The sequence below is a fragment of the Meleagris gallopavo genome, chromosome 1 (genome assembly GCF_000146605.3).
Source record: "Meleagris gallopavo isolate NT-WF06-2002-E0010 breed Aviagen turkey brand Nicholas breeding stock chromosome 1, Turkey_5.1, whole genome shotgun sequence".
NCBI classification, from domain to species: Eukaryota; Metazoa; Chordata; class Aves; order Galliformes; family Phasianidae; genus Meleagris; species Meleagris gallopavo.
The window spans coordinates 31,544,338-31,558,893 of record NC_015011.2 but is presented as its reverse complement, the minus strand read 5'-3'; positions in this window follow the sequence as shown (position 1 = coordinate 31,558,893).

The window sequence follows — 14,556 nt, the reverse complement described above, 5'->3', positions numbered from 1 at the left end:
CGTGTCCGTCCGCCCCTTCGTCCCACCCCTCTGTCCTCCTCAGCGGGACACGGAGCGCCGAGCGTTTCGCATCATGTGGCTGTTTGCACTCGATGGCCGCTCCACACAAAGGTTACGGCAAGGCGCGCCAAGCTTATGTCAAGAAAAAATGACAGCGATCTTTGTGTGCAGAACAGGAGAACATCCTCTTCTCAAACAGCAAATCTGGCCATGAGGAGTGAGTTCTTGATTAAAGTCCTGGCTCTCTCCCTACCTCCACACTTCCCAGAAAAATTCAGGAACATGCCATGAACATATTTATAAGAACAGCCATTAAATTATCCCAAAATTCTGTCCTTGAGGCTAAAATCCTATGGGGAAAATGATGGAACATAACCACATAATTACATAATTAAACTCTTTACCATAAATGTCTATTCTCAACAGTAACATTGCATGTCATATGCAACATTTTAAGTAATCTGAAAAAAAGTAGTTACAGTTGTTGACATCATGTTGCAAAATATGTACAAAAAGTAAATGTGAATACCATGTGATTTTTATTTTTTTTTTATAACTTTAATGCTTGCAGATTGTTTGGTACAAGCTTTACAAACAGGACCCAGGACCCTCACAGTCATTTTAAGAACTGGGCATAGATCTTTATGGATATGAAGAGAGAAGTTGGGTTTTAGTTGAGAATAGTCAATTTGCTGAGCTGCAGTTGAGCAATAGAGGGACTCGATAGGCTTGTCTATCTTCTGCTAATAGTGTTTTTATCCCTTAGCTGGCATCAGCCAAAATGAGCAATGGCCTTTCAAAAATACTCTGGAAAGGAGCAGGACATCCCAGAAAAGGCTGCAGTGGTAATATCTACTATGCATCAAAGAATTCAGGCACAGAGGACTGCCATCTTGAAGCACAGGTGCATAGAAGTCAGGTTTCTTTGTTACAACTACTTATTTGCTCTGGTTGATTTTATGTGAGATTTTTTTTCTGTTTAAAATTTGTATTAAATAAGAAGACAGACTCAGCAGTGTAACAGCTTGTCTTATAATTCCTTCTTTCTCTAAGATATTATTGTTAAAATACTTCTATCATCAGTTTCCACTGGAAGATCTTTAGCTTCAGAAGGAGGGAGTAATTTATCACATGCTTGTAAAGCAGCCAGCTTGCTCCTGTCCCTGAGCAGATCCTGACGCAGCAGTTGTTTAAGGAGCAGTAAGTAGTTCACTGAGTAACACAGGAAATGCTTCCATTTCTGAAACAAACGATTTGGGGCCATTTTTGTGGCATCACATAAGCTCAGAGTAATTGAGTTACTTGCATATGTCCAGGGTCATTTTTGGGAATAAACATCCACGGTGATTGCCAGTGCAGCTCATGAAACTCACAGCTGTATTAATGCAGGTAGCAGTGTCAGTCATCTCTCGTGCAAGTTGATGGAAGTTGTGCCCTGAATACCCATGATCACAGGGTCTATTCTGGCATCAGGTCACACTACAGGCTTTGAAAGACACACACACACACACACACACAAAAACAAAAAAAAAAAAACAAACTTGAGAGAGGCCCACACCAACCAGTGACTCCTGGGTATACAAGCAAAGGGGACTTTGGTACAAATGCCGTGCTCAAACTCATGGTCACTTCCAGGCAGGCCTACAACTACAAGACCACCAGATCTTCTGGGCTGCTATCGCTGAAATACAAATTTTAAACTTGGCATTGTGTTAGTGGTAAGCTGTCTTCTGTATTGAAACACCTTGTGTGCCCTGAAAAAAATTGTAGGCCATAGAGGACCTCATATAGTATGTGTAAAATGCAGAAAAACATGGGTAAATTATCTTTTTCAGTGAAGTATCCATAGTTCACATACAGCTTTGCAGAATGTCAAAAAAATGGTTTTCAACTGGAGCTGAAATGGGAAATGCATGAAAATAAATGGTGATGTTTTTTCACTTTATAATTCTATTTCCTCTAGTTTGCCTTAATTTTTATGAATACATAGCTGTATAAATATAAGTATAGGTTTTCTTTATGTATAAATGTATGCAATATATATTTTGGACAATAAATTTTACATACAGTGATATGTATGAAATCACAGATTGTATTTGCTGTACTAGTGTGTACTAGTACACTATACACTAGTACGCACTATGTAGTATGATATATAATACAGTGAAAATGGATGTATTCTGTGTATATATAATAAGTATTTATACACTGACACATCTATATAGAAATAGTAGACAACGTTAGAATATTTACTGTTACATAATACTACACGTATTCCATATATATGTATATGCCCCAAGCAGTTTGTATGCCTCTTTTTGGAGCAGCCTCTCTAGGAAAGGTCCATGCATCTTAATTGACCTATTGTTGCTGTACTCTTCACCACATTTCTCTAGTCTGAGGCAGAGACTGAACACAAGCTAACTGCAATTAAAGCAGTGTGCGATTCTGGCCCACAGCCTGCACAAGTTTGGATATAGCTCAGTGTCCTGCTTAATGTGACAAAAAGCTGCAGTTTGCCCTTAGACTAAAGGTTGAAGTATGATTTTATCTTCTTATGCAGCTCCTGATTTCACCAGCACTAGGTTTTTAAAGCAAGTGCCCTCCTCTGAGTGCTACAGAAGGAGGGCTCTGAAGTGAGTAAGGTCCCTTATGTAGATAAAAAAAGCCCTGTCATTGTCCTACACCCTTCTAGTCTCTGAGAACTTTCAGTGTAGGCAGCCCATTATTCAAAATAAGAATGTTCACAACCACTCTAAGGATAAGAATTAAAAATGTATTAGTGATAGCAATTAATAATTCACATGTGAATTTCAAGAAGCTAGCGAAGGTTCCAAGCAGTGTATACACGTGTATGTGTTTGTCTATGTGTGGAGGGTGATGCTGTCAGTGTATGTTTCAGTGATCTATTTGAAAAAATTAAGTAAACTTACTTATGTACTGTATATGTGAAAAGAAGTTACACATTTGGTTATTCATTCCACATCCATTTGACAGTGAGATAGACTTTGGGAGACTGCATCTTATGTACTCTCCTCTCTGGATTCATAACAACTTGAGTTTCTTTTAGTGATTTTATTGGAATTTGTTTTTAAGAAATATTTTTCTCTGGAGAAAGAAGAAAATAATGCTGCTGATATTGAATACCTGATATTATTTATGTGAATCTGTCAAATAATCATTTGGGTAAGTCTTCTACTGGATTAGCCTATTTGCCCCCATTACCACTTGTTCTGCAGTTTCATTTGAATGCAAAATTTTAGTTTTCTCTGCTACCTCACTAGTTATGTCTTCTAATCACAGTCCGAACCTAAAGGGTCTTGGTGTCACTGTTCTACAGTGTTTGTATGATTACATGATGATAATATGTTTTTTCTAGACAGATTTTTGTTCTATGCACACACTGTTCAAACTGCTCTCATACATAGGCAAGCTGGCATGGTGCCTGTGCTCATTTCCAGCAAATACTCAGTGGTGTCATTAAAACCGTATTGGTATTTCACCTCAGCCACCTTCTGTAACCTTTGTATCAACCACTAGTCATTGTCAGCCTGTGTCCCATTGCATCCTCACTCATGAACACAGAAAGCCCATCCACTAACATAAAATTTTAATCCTAGTTTTGCTATGTGAATCCTAGTTTTGCTGTGCTATTGTGAAACAGATAGGTGCACTTCGTTTTGTATGTGTGTGATAAAATTCATATCAATATGACTAGAATTAGATATTGCAGAATTCTAATGATAAAATATAGCCAAAGGACATCTTTCTGCTGAGATCAGTTTTCTTTATAACCATCAAACACATCTATTCAAGGCCCAATAAAATTCTTTTCTTTTACAGCTCCTGGGGATAGAGAACACAGCACATTGTAACAACAGCAATAGACTCAGCTGTGAGAGATCTTTATCAGGCATCACAAAGAATTTGAGGCAGCTGGCAGTTATCAGCTGAAACAGGTAGTCAGTAGAAGTATAGAAGATAAATAGATAATAGAAAAGCAATCTGGAAACCTGGGAGAGATAATAAACCACTCTTCTAGAGGGGAGGTAACAACTTAGGTAGGTCACTGATGAACTCAACTCCCAAATCACTACTGTGTGTAATACTGCTGAAAATACAGCTGCAGTTTACTGCTCGTGCTTGTCAGGTCTCTAGTAGCGTTCAAAATGTTGTTGGAAACACAGTTTGACATATTCAGTTACATAAATCGCTATCACAGGGAAGTGAAGAAGGCTCCTGCAGCTGAAAAAAGCTGACCACAATCCTTGTGGTACCATGACCCTCTGTTAAATTACAGTTGCTAGACTAGGAAGCTAAGTATTCTACTTGCTGTTGTCTATACTGCCAGTGCAATCATTACATAATGTTCCTGTTATGTTGATCATAGTCTTCTGTAGAGCATATGATTTCTTTTTTTTGTAATTTCTTGTTATCTAGAAATGCCTGAACCATTATGCTTATTCTAATACAAGCACAGAGAAGAGAGAGAAAGAAGAGAATCATAGAATCACCAAGGTTGGAAAACACTTCAAAGATCACCCAGTCCAACCATCCACCTATCACCAGTATTTACCCAATAAGCATGTCTCTCAGTACAACGTTTAAATGGTTCTTGAACACCTCCAGGGACAGTAACTTCACCAGCTCCTTGGACAGCTCTTTCCAGTGCCTGACCACTTTTTCAGAGAAGACATTTTTACTAATATCCAATTTGACACAACTTGAGGCCATCCTATCTAGTCTCATCACTAGTGGGACCTCACCATAACCTCCTTTCAAGTAGTGGTAGAGAGTGATAAGGTGACCCCTGAGCCTCCTCTTCTCCAGATTGAACAATCCCAGATCCCTCAGCTGCTTCTGATAAGAGTTGTCCTCCAGATCTCTCACAGCTTTGTTGTCCTTCTCTGGGCATGCTCCAGAGCTTCAGTGTCTTTCTTGTAGTGAGAGGCCCAAAACTGAACACAGCACTCGAAGTGTAGCCTCATCAGTGCTGAGTACAGAGGTAATATGATACTTTTAGTAGACATTTATTCAACAGACAAAACATCTTTCACTGCAAATTGCTCTTGCAGTTTCCAAGTTCTTACTTGTGAAGAAGTGAAATCTTGCATGATCATACAATGATACCATTTGATAATTCTTCTTAGTGTTTTCTGTGATTCTGTAGAACAGAGGGAGATAACATCAGGATATATTGATTCACCAAAGAAGCCACAGAATTGAAATTTTAAGGACATCTTTCTACCAAATAAATACTGAAGTTACTCAACTGACATCTTTCTTGATGATTTCTTGACATCTTTCATGTGATTCTATGATTCTATGATTTCTTGAGTTAGTTAACTCATTCAGATGGACCATATAAGGTAGCTGATGTCAATGGATCAGAACCCCCCCAAAAAAGGGGGGGAGGGGAAGGAGAGGGGAGACGGGGGGAAGGTGGGGGAGGAGGGAAAGAAAGAAGATTTGCTCAGTTTGCTTAGAAAAATGCTGAAATAAAACTTGTTTGTACCACAGAAACTAGAAATCATTCCATGCATTTATAATGAAAGACCAAAAAACAAGTAAAATTCATCAAATGTTTCTAGACTGCTAGCTACCAATATTAAAGTTCTAACTTTCTTTAGGAATGCAACATACTTTCAGAACCCATTAGCAACATTTAAATGTGCTGATTATGTAAATAATGTGTGGTCTTCTTAAAAACTAACCAAATTATATATTTTTAGTGCAGTATTTTAATGTGTTCTTCTGCTGAACATTAATTAATTGTGTGCTTCTGTAAATTTCAGCTCTAAGTGGTGATTGCTTAGAATACTTTGTCATTTTTTTATCTTACTCAATGGCTGCTAAAATAATAATGTAAATGAAATAATATAAGGATGAACTTTCAAAACTTACAAATCTAATGTTTCAATCTTTTTCTGTGCTATGATCCAGATTGAGGAGGAAAATTTGCCTTTTTTTTTTTTTTTTGTTTACAGGCTATGCAGCTCTCTGAGGTGGAGGCATTTCTGTAGGAGATATAAACAGAGGAAAGTCTTACAATCTCTTTCTGTTCATATTCCCTAATTGTGCATAAAAAGGGGCATCCCTCATTAGCTTGTGGTGATCAAGTGTGAATTCAGTGCTCTGAAGATGAAGAGATGAAGATGCTTGTTCTGCGTAGGTACATGAACTAACTGCTCAAACAAACGCCATGGTGTAGTGTACCCAAAGACACTTGCTATCCTGCCAGTGGAAAATGAAAGGCATCCCACTTAGGTATTCTTTATTTCCTCTTTGAAGCATTTAACCCACTGTCTGTGAGATGGCTGGGATATCTAAAAGAAGAAGTCTGAATCATCCTGTCGGATAGATGTTTTAACACTGGCAGCTACGACAGTCTGAATATTACCCTGAATAATATCAACAGGTTGGTCTGTAGAAATATAACACTTTTCTCAAGGTAACGTGAAAAATCAGAACCTATTGACTATGCAATTAATTTTCCATACTTCCTTCATTGTGTTGAAAGGATTGGACTATATATTCAAAAACATGCATGAAGAGCTTTTAGTTATTATCTTTATGTCTTGGTAAAATTAAGCTTTATTTTGCAGCTCTCCTCTGGGATAGTAACATTTTACCAGAGTGTGTAAAACCTGACAGTAAGTATTACGTTTTGATGAGTGTTTTTGCATGGTTCAGAAATAAAACTCCTCAACATATCTTGTATTTTATTCTTTACCGATTACATCAAAAATATAGTTGTGCAATTTACTGTCTCCAGGTAGTTTCTGTCATTCCTGTGTAGAGCTACAGTAGACAATCCCGTATAAGAACTTATAATTTATAGAAATTTATTTTTCCTATGAGTCATGAGACTGAGACATTTTCTGTTATCTTGGGATTGTATTGCTATGTCACAAAATCAGTAATAAATTATTTTTTCAAATTACCATTTTACTGTCAGTCCTTTTCTCATTGCAAGTAATACACATCTTGGGATACGAAATTATGATATCTTGCAGTAGCCACTTCCCATCAAACAACATGAATTCTTCAGCAGTTTTTAGTGGTGTAGGGAGAGACTCCAATGAAGATTAAGACATCTCTAGGCATCTGTATGGAAGTGCTCTACTGTAAGCTATATGTATAAACTTCTGTTCTAGACAATAGAATTAATAAAATCCATGGAGCCTAGTCAGGACCTCATCAGCTAATGAACTGCCTTGTATGTATTTCAGAGTGATCTGGGACTTGTGCTAATTGAACACACAGAAAAAATATGACATAAGATAGGCTGCTAATTTTGTATCTCACATGTTTAGCATTTTACATATTTTTCTTCTTGATGCTTCCAGAAATTGGAAAAAATATTCCACTGTAATCATTAAATTTCTGAGAATAGCAATAAAAATATCTCTCTTATTTTTTTCTTTCTCTAAGTTAAGTTGGGATTTCATGAAATTATCTTTTTTTTCTTTTTTTTTTTGTCACTTGCTGTAGTTTGTGCAAATTGCATGACAGAATACTGTAAACTGAGTACACCATATATAGACAGTCTTTGGTAAACATCAACATGCTTGTATCATTGTTTATCAATGTAATGTTGTCAGCTCTTCATTTTTGGGGCTGTTTACATTAAGGTACATTAAGATATTAACAGGATTATTTGAGTTGTTAGTATGTGATACTGAAAGACTGCATTGATGCAGAAATTGCTCTGAATTTTGTGTCTGAGTGCCTTTCTTACCTGTTCCATGTGAATAAAACACTTCCTTGTAAACAGAGATTTTATTTTCCTTGTTAGTGATTGTATATATCAGGGAAAGGGAAATTATTTTTCTCTTAGTCTAAAGATTTTTACTTTGTATAGCACCTCCAACTCATTTTCTTCAGAATGTCAGACTGATCTGAAGGATCAGCAGCTAATGCACCGTAGAACAGGTTTGAATCCAACCATCAAATAAAAATGGAAAGCAATTGCAAAGGACACAATCCAATTTATCATAGGACTAAGGTTACATAGGGTAGCTACTGACCCAGAACAGCTATAGAGACATAGCCTAGACAGCTGCAGAGCAGTGGCAGCCAGCCAGCGTTCTTGAACAGATGAAGATGAAGCCAAAAGGAGGAGGACTTAAATCTCAGACACTAGCTGCTCTAATATAGAACAAACAAGCCTTGTAGGAACCTTACATACTCTGACCAGAATTACAGCAGCTAGTTGGAAGCAAAGTCCTTGGATGCTCTTGTACAACTTTTAAAATAACCAAAGTATTAAAAAATATTACCTTTTGGGACATATTTAGATCTGAAAATATTTTATGCTAGGTATATAATAAACAATCTTCAATCATCAATATTTTATGTAGTGAGTCATTAAAAAAGGGCATGGTTTCACACACACATCTCAGTTATGCAAAGATGATCTAAACTATTCTTTTTTAGGCTAGAAATTAAGATCTTTGAGCCTAGAGATATCATTTTTATTTTCAAAATTAGCCCATTCTTCATGACGTCACGCTGTATTTTGTGTACTTCAATTGTTCTTTGAACAAAACTGCACATGAAAACCCAGTTTCTCTCACTGTATTTGAAGATATGATCTACAAGCTATACCCAACTCCTGAAGACTTGAAAAGGCTACGCTGCTTATCTTATTTATAAAGCATATTAATGAAAGCAGTTGCAGAACCTAACACAAAAACCTTCTGAAAAATAGGCAATTAAGTAGCTCAAACTAAGTAGTGCAGTAGAAAAAGATCTCTTCTTGAAGTGTATAGTTTTTTGTGACCCTGCCTGGAGTTCTCTGTAGGACATCTCTGTAGTTTATACTCAGGGTCTTTTCAATTTTCCGTTATGAAAATGTGCTATGGAACTCTTGTATCAGATATGAAACAGACACACTTTTTTTAGTGTGTATTAATGTAAATAGAACTATTTCTCATTCAGATTTAAATTGTGTATTATATACTATGCACTTTTTTTCTCCTATCTAATTCAAAAATCCTTTCCTGATAAGGGCATCCTTTCTCAAGGTACTTCTTAAAATAGAATTGCTTGATTCTGTGGATAATACTTTGACACTGATGAAAACCAGGGAGAGACAAACAAATTCTAACAAGACTGGAAGTGGTGGCTGTGTACTTCAGAACTAGTTCGACTCATTAGTAGATTAATAGGATACACAGAGAGCTGAATCTTTGAAAGAAGTCAGTGAATTAAGGTCAGACTATTACCCTGTAGCTCCCATTAGCCTGCACATTAGCTAGATAGATCTACAGATATTTCTGTTCCATACAAATCACTGGAACAATAGATACAGGCTTTCTATAAAATTGGCATGGCCATAAAATGGAATGTAGGAACATTTTACAATTATTGCAGTTAACATGGCCAAAGGTTTTGAATACAGCTTTGTCAGTATTTTTATCCTCAAGGGCCTACCTATTCACAGCCCTGAGGCAGCTGAACAGCATAGATGTTGGTTATCTAATATGGATATTTTTTCTCAATAATAATTCACAAAACCGTTTAACAAGTTTCATGTAAAAATGTATTTTGATATACCTCATAGAAAATACACTTAATCTTGCCCAAAGGCAAAAGAATACATAAGATGATCTGTCATCTGTGATTGCAAGCCACTGTTGCAATCCTTTATCTATGAAACACGGATCAGTTGCAGTGACAGTTACGGTGAGATACTGCAGTCCCCTCCAAATGGCTTGCAGGAAGGTCACACAAATGGTAATTAGGATCCCAAACTACATATTAAAAGATTCAACTGCAGAGGGACACACTTATCAGGTATGTTTTAGATGTCAGTTATTTTATTTGAGATTAATAAAAGAACTTTTGTAATGTATCAGCTACATCTGAGCTCATATTCTAGGATATCCTTATTGTGAGTGGTAGAAACAAGTACCTCAAGGACACAGTTACTTTCACTGAGTTGAGTACAAGAGGTTATTTGTGTTCTGGAACTGCCCATTTGTTTCCACTGACTGCAACGACGGCCCAGAGTGTTTGTACAGATATGAACATTTGCAGTTTAAATATTTAAAGTTAAGTGAAATAGCTTCCATCCTAACTTTTCCCTTCTTTGCAATTGCCATTGTTTTTCAGAGAAAATTTGATCAGTACTCTCATAACAGATTTATCCTACCACTCTTGACTATTTTTTGACTGATGAATAGTTTGTTTGATCCACTCCTTTTATCCTGTAGTGCAAGAATTTACCAGAAGCCTCCAATTTTTGCTGATAGTTCTGCACTAAGTGTGTTAGTTGAGCTGAAGAAAATAAAAATAAATAAATAAATAAAAACCACTGGTAATAACTTATGAATTTCCATGTGAAAAGTTTTTTCTGCTTTAGTCTTCATCATTTAACAATGGCAAGGACTAAGAAGATGCATGGTATTGTCTTCCCTGATTTTTCTTTAGATGTAGTAATAAAAACTTAATTCTTTTCCTACCTGCCTATCAACAAACACCCTTAAAAATACTTTAAACTTTTCTTTGTCTCTTAACTATACTTTAACTGCAGGTTGCTACTTTTATCTTTTCTGTTTTGACTACTACTTGAGTCAGCTTTGAATAGAATAATTTGGCAGTAATCGCCTATAGAATGAGAAAAACAGCAAAATTTTGCTGCACTTTTGTTTTGTATGAGGAACAGTGAATCTACTTTCAACTACATAAAACTCTACAGAAGAAAGAGTCCAAAGATATGGCTAGTGAACCCAGAGCAGAAATGCAGCTACTGTAAACCTGCACATGCTTGGCAGCTATTCTGTGATATTCATGAAGCGGATATTTTTGTCCTGCATGTAATATCTCTTTGCCAAGTGTATTCAGACTTAGAACAGATAGAAATATTTGATGATCAGCTATATTCTTCTGTGAATGGAAATGTTGGTGTTTGGTGTCTTATTTGTTTGTTTGTTTTTCCTCCCATACATGAATATTGTAGATTCTATTTCTTATAGCCTTCATCAGATATGTAAGTCTGATTGTTTTGTGAGGTAAACTAGCCTTGATAATTTTTATACAAAAGGAAAATCTGTCTCATTGCTTTTCAGTGATCGGTTCTAACAGTTCTCATAATGAGAAAAGGAAATTCAGTATTCATTAAGACAAACAAACAAATAACTACCAGTCTTCTTCTGTTGCTACTTATCATTTTAAATGGCCAAATACAATAAGGCATGGCTTTCAAAGGATAACAAATTGAACATATATTCGAAGGCTGCCCTGAAAGTAGTGTCAAAGGCAGATGTTGGTGGTATGGCAGTAGAGGTTGAACCTTCCCACTAATATCCCACGACATGTTGTTGCCATGTGACAGCAGAGGGGCAGTCTGACACAATGGCATCTGACATGGAAATGTGGCTGAAACAAAAATGTGTTATTGTATTCCTCCATGTGGGAAAAAAATTGTACCCATTGCCATTCATTGATGCTTGCTGAAAATTTATGGAGACCAAACAGTTAATGTGAGTACAAGTGGTGATTGCTGGTGCATTTCACAGTGGCAACAGTGGCATTGACTCACCTGTACTGGTACATGCTTTTATGAGCGTGGAATGCAGGTTCTTACTTATCACTGGCAAAAATGCAGAGCTAAAGGTGGTGACTATCTTGAAAAATAATGTTTTGTAGCTGAGAATTTGCTCTATCAAATGGTGTTATTGTTTTTTCTGTATTTGTTTTAGCTTTCATGGAAATAAATAGATGCATTACTTTCAGCGTGACCTACGTATACATAATGAAGTCAATTCCCGTTTATTTCTCAATGAGAAGTTTTAAAGGAAAGATGTAAAAATTATGGTAATTTGTATTCAGTATGCACAATGAAACTGATTTATTATTTATAAATGAACACTCATGTTCTATTATGTACATATGACTGTGTGATTGGTTTTGCTTCTTCAGAGAAATGTGTTTGATTAGTTCTTTGGCAGGCATTCATGTCAATCTCCTGAATGAAAGAGATGTGTTAGTGTGGCTAAGGTAATTAATAATAATAAAAATAATAATAATAAATTCTAATGGGGAAAAAAATCTTTTTGGTTATACTGTAATGGTTTTTACTGTGAATAAAGTCAGAAGCACCCAGATTTACAAATTAGTGCCTTTCTAAATCTTTATAATGAAAGATAATAGTGATTCTAAAATTGCTTGTGACAGAACTAAGTAATGACAGGTGAGTATGGTTTTCAATTTACTTTCGTGCATCAGCACATTTAGGTCAATGAAACTGATTATGCTTTAAGGCTGTGCAAAAAATTGATTTTTTCAATTTGGTTTGTGAATCAAAGAATGTATTTTTATTAATAATTGTTTTAAGAAGACTGTGGGTTGTTTGTTTCTGTTTGTTTGTTTGTTGTACCTGTTGTTTGTTTTTTTTTACTTTCCAGAAGAATGGGGGGAAAAAATCACTTTGTAGGAGATTAAAGTATATAATTTTATTAGAATACAAGTAAGAAAATGCAAAACAGAAGATAGATCAGGTTGAGACAACTCTGCTGAGAAAGTCAAGTATTACTTTCTGCTGGAATATTAGAATGTCCACTTGTGCAGTGCAACTTCAGTTTACTTTCCAGTTAATTTCAAAGGAATTAAATTTTAAACGCCTTTTATCATAATTGTGATTATAAATGGTTTTATATAGAGAATAACAATTCTTGCAGAAGTAGCTTAAGCCTCATCTTCCCTCTTGTCTGTGTTACCCTCAGAATATCTATAGCCTTGAGAGAATTAATAATTTAAAATAGGAAAGAAACTGGTTCAGATTCCTGCCTTCAATCATAAGGAAAATAGATCTAAGTTCAGAAAGTACCGTAATAGGTGTGGAGCATGCTAAGGCTGAGAAATACAGGGATAAGATATCTGTATGTTTTGTGCAAGACATTATCACTGAGAACAATGAGAGAACTGCTTGATAGTTTTGAGTTCAGGAAACCACAAATACACTTATGATCTCCTTCAGGATTGAGTTCCATATTGTCTGCAGATATTCTAAAATAAATACATTACTCTGATGGAATTTTGCTTTTGCTATGAGTTTTAGAATACATTGAATTTCAAGTTCCTTGCTTTAGATACCTGAAACAGATTGAGGTACTCAAATCTCAGGAGGCACACACACTCCAGTGACTTCTAACTCTGGAGGTGACTTACTCGATTTTCCCTTTTCAGTCTAAAGGTTTGTACTTTCACTACAAAATTACTTTGTCTTATTACCTTCTCTGCATCTCAATTACATTGTGATTTAGAGATCTAAGATCTGCTCACAAAAGGATCCATTGTAGTAATTGTTTCCCACGCTGTGTCATGAATTGGTAGAGCAGGGTTTAGTCTAACTAAGCCAGAACACATTCCTTCAGAAACCATGGCCTAGAAAATAGATGTGATTATGGTGTTGTGAGCATTTGGCATGCTGTTTAGAATGTGGAATATTCCAATTAAAAGCAATAGGCATGAGATTTAATCATTACTAGATGATTTAGGGACATTAGATTAGTTTTGTGATTAAAATTAAAAATAACAAGCAAAACAACATGTATTATTCAATTAACTATGGAGTAGATGCAAAACTAACGTATCTAGCTGGGTGCTCTGGGTTTCAGTGTGAACCCCAAACTAAGATATGGCCTCATGGTTAGGGCACTTCCTTGAGACATTGAAGATGTGCAATCAAGTTTGTTGGATTTGAAGGAATGTAATTATTTGGAATATATTTACAAAACAGACTGTATTAAAAGATAAGACACATCTATTTTGTTTTAAAGGTGAACCTTGTTGAATTGCTTATGTGTTTAATCTAGGGAAGGGACTTAGTAGTTGAATCCAATGGTTAGAGAAGACTCTTTACATTCTAAAGCTTGTAAAAATAATAATAAAAAAGCGATACGTCTTACCTTCCTTCAGCATTTTCTATTAACCTGTTCTTAGACTCATCAGAACATGTGACTCATGAACAACTAATCCTGTCTAAGTTCAATAACTTTCTGCATCACCAATAGCATTGATCTGCATCCTCAGCCTAACAGCTGGTGACATCTGTACTAGAAAACAGGTATACTTGAGAGCAGTAAAGGAGTGGTCATTAGCTCTAAGGGCAGCAGAGATAGACTGATCACATCCACACAATATTCTTGACCTTGGGCTTGTGCCTGTGGGGATGGTCTTTGAATACATGGATGTAATAATATCTTTTTTGTTTTCCCCAATTAAATTGACTGAAATAATGAAATAATATTGCAGCCCATCAGCAATTTTTGCAGAGCATATTATTGAAGGTACCTGTTACAAGTTCTGGAGTGCCACAGACATTGCTTGTGGGTATGTTTGTGGTAGAAGACTTGCTAGAATTAGCTCATGCAATCCCAAGCATTTTCGAGGAGTGTCAGATGTTATAGGTTAAAACTATGCCAAAGTCCATTAATAATTAAGTAGTATGGGTGACTAGGTTCAGGGTTTGAGCTTACTCTGTAGCACTGTAGATGTAACAAATAGAGATAAGATTTTACTGCTGGGCTCATTTTCTCCTAATCTAAA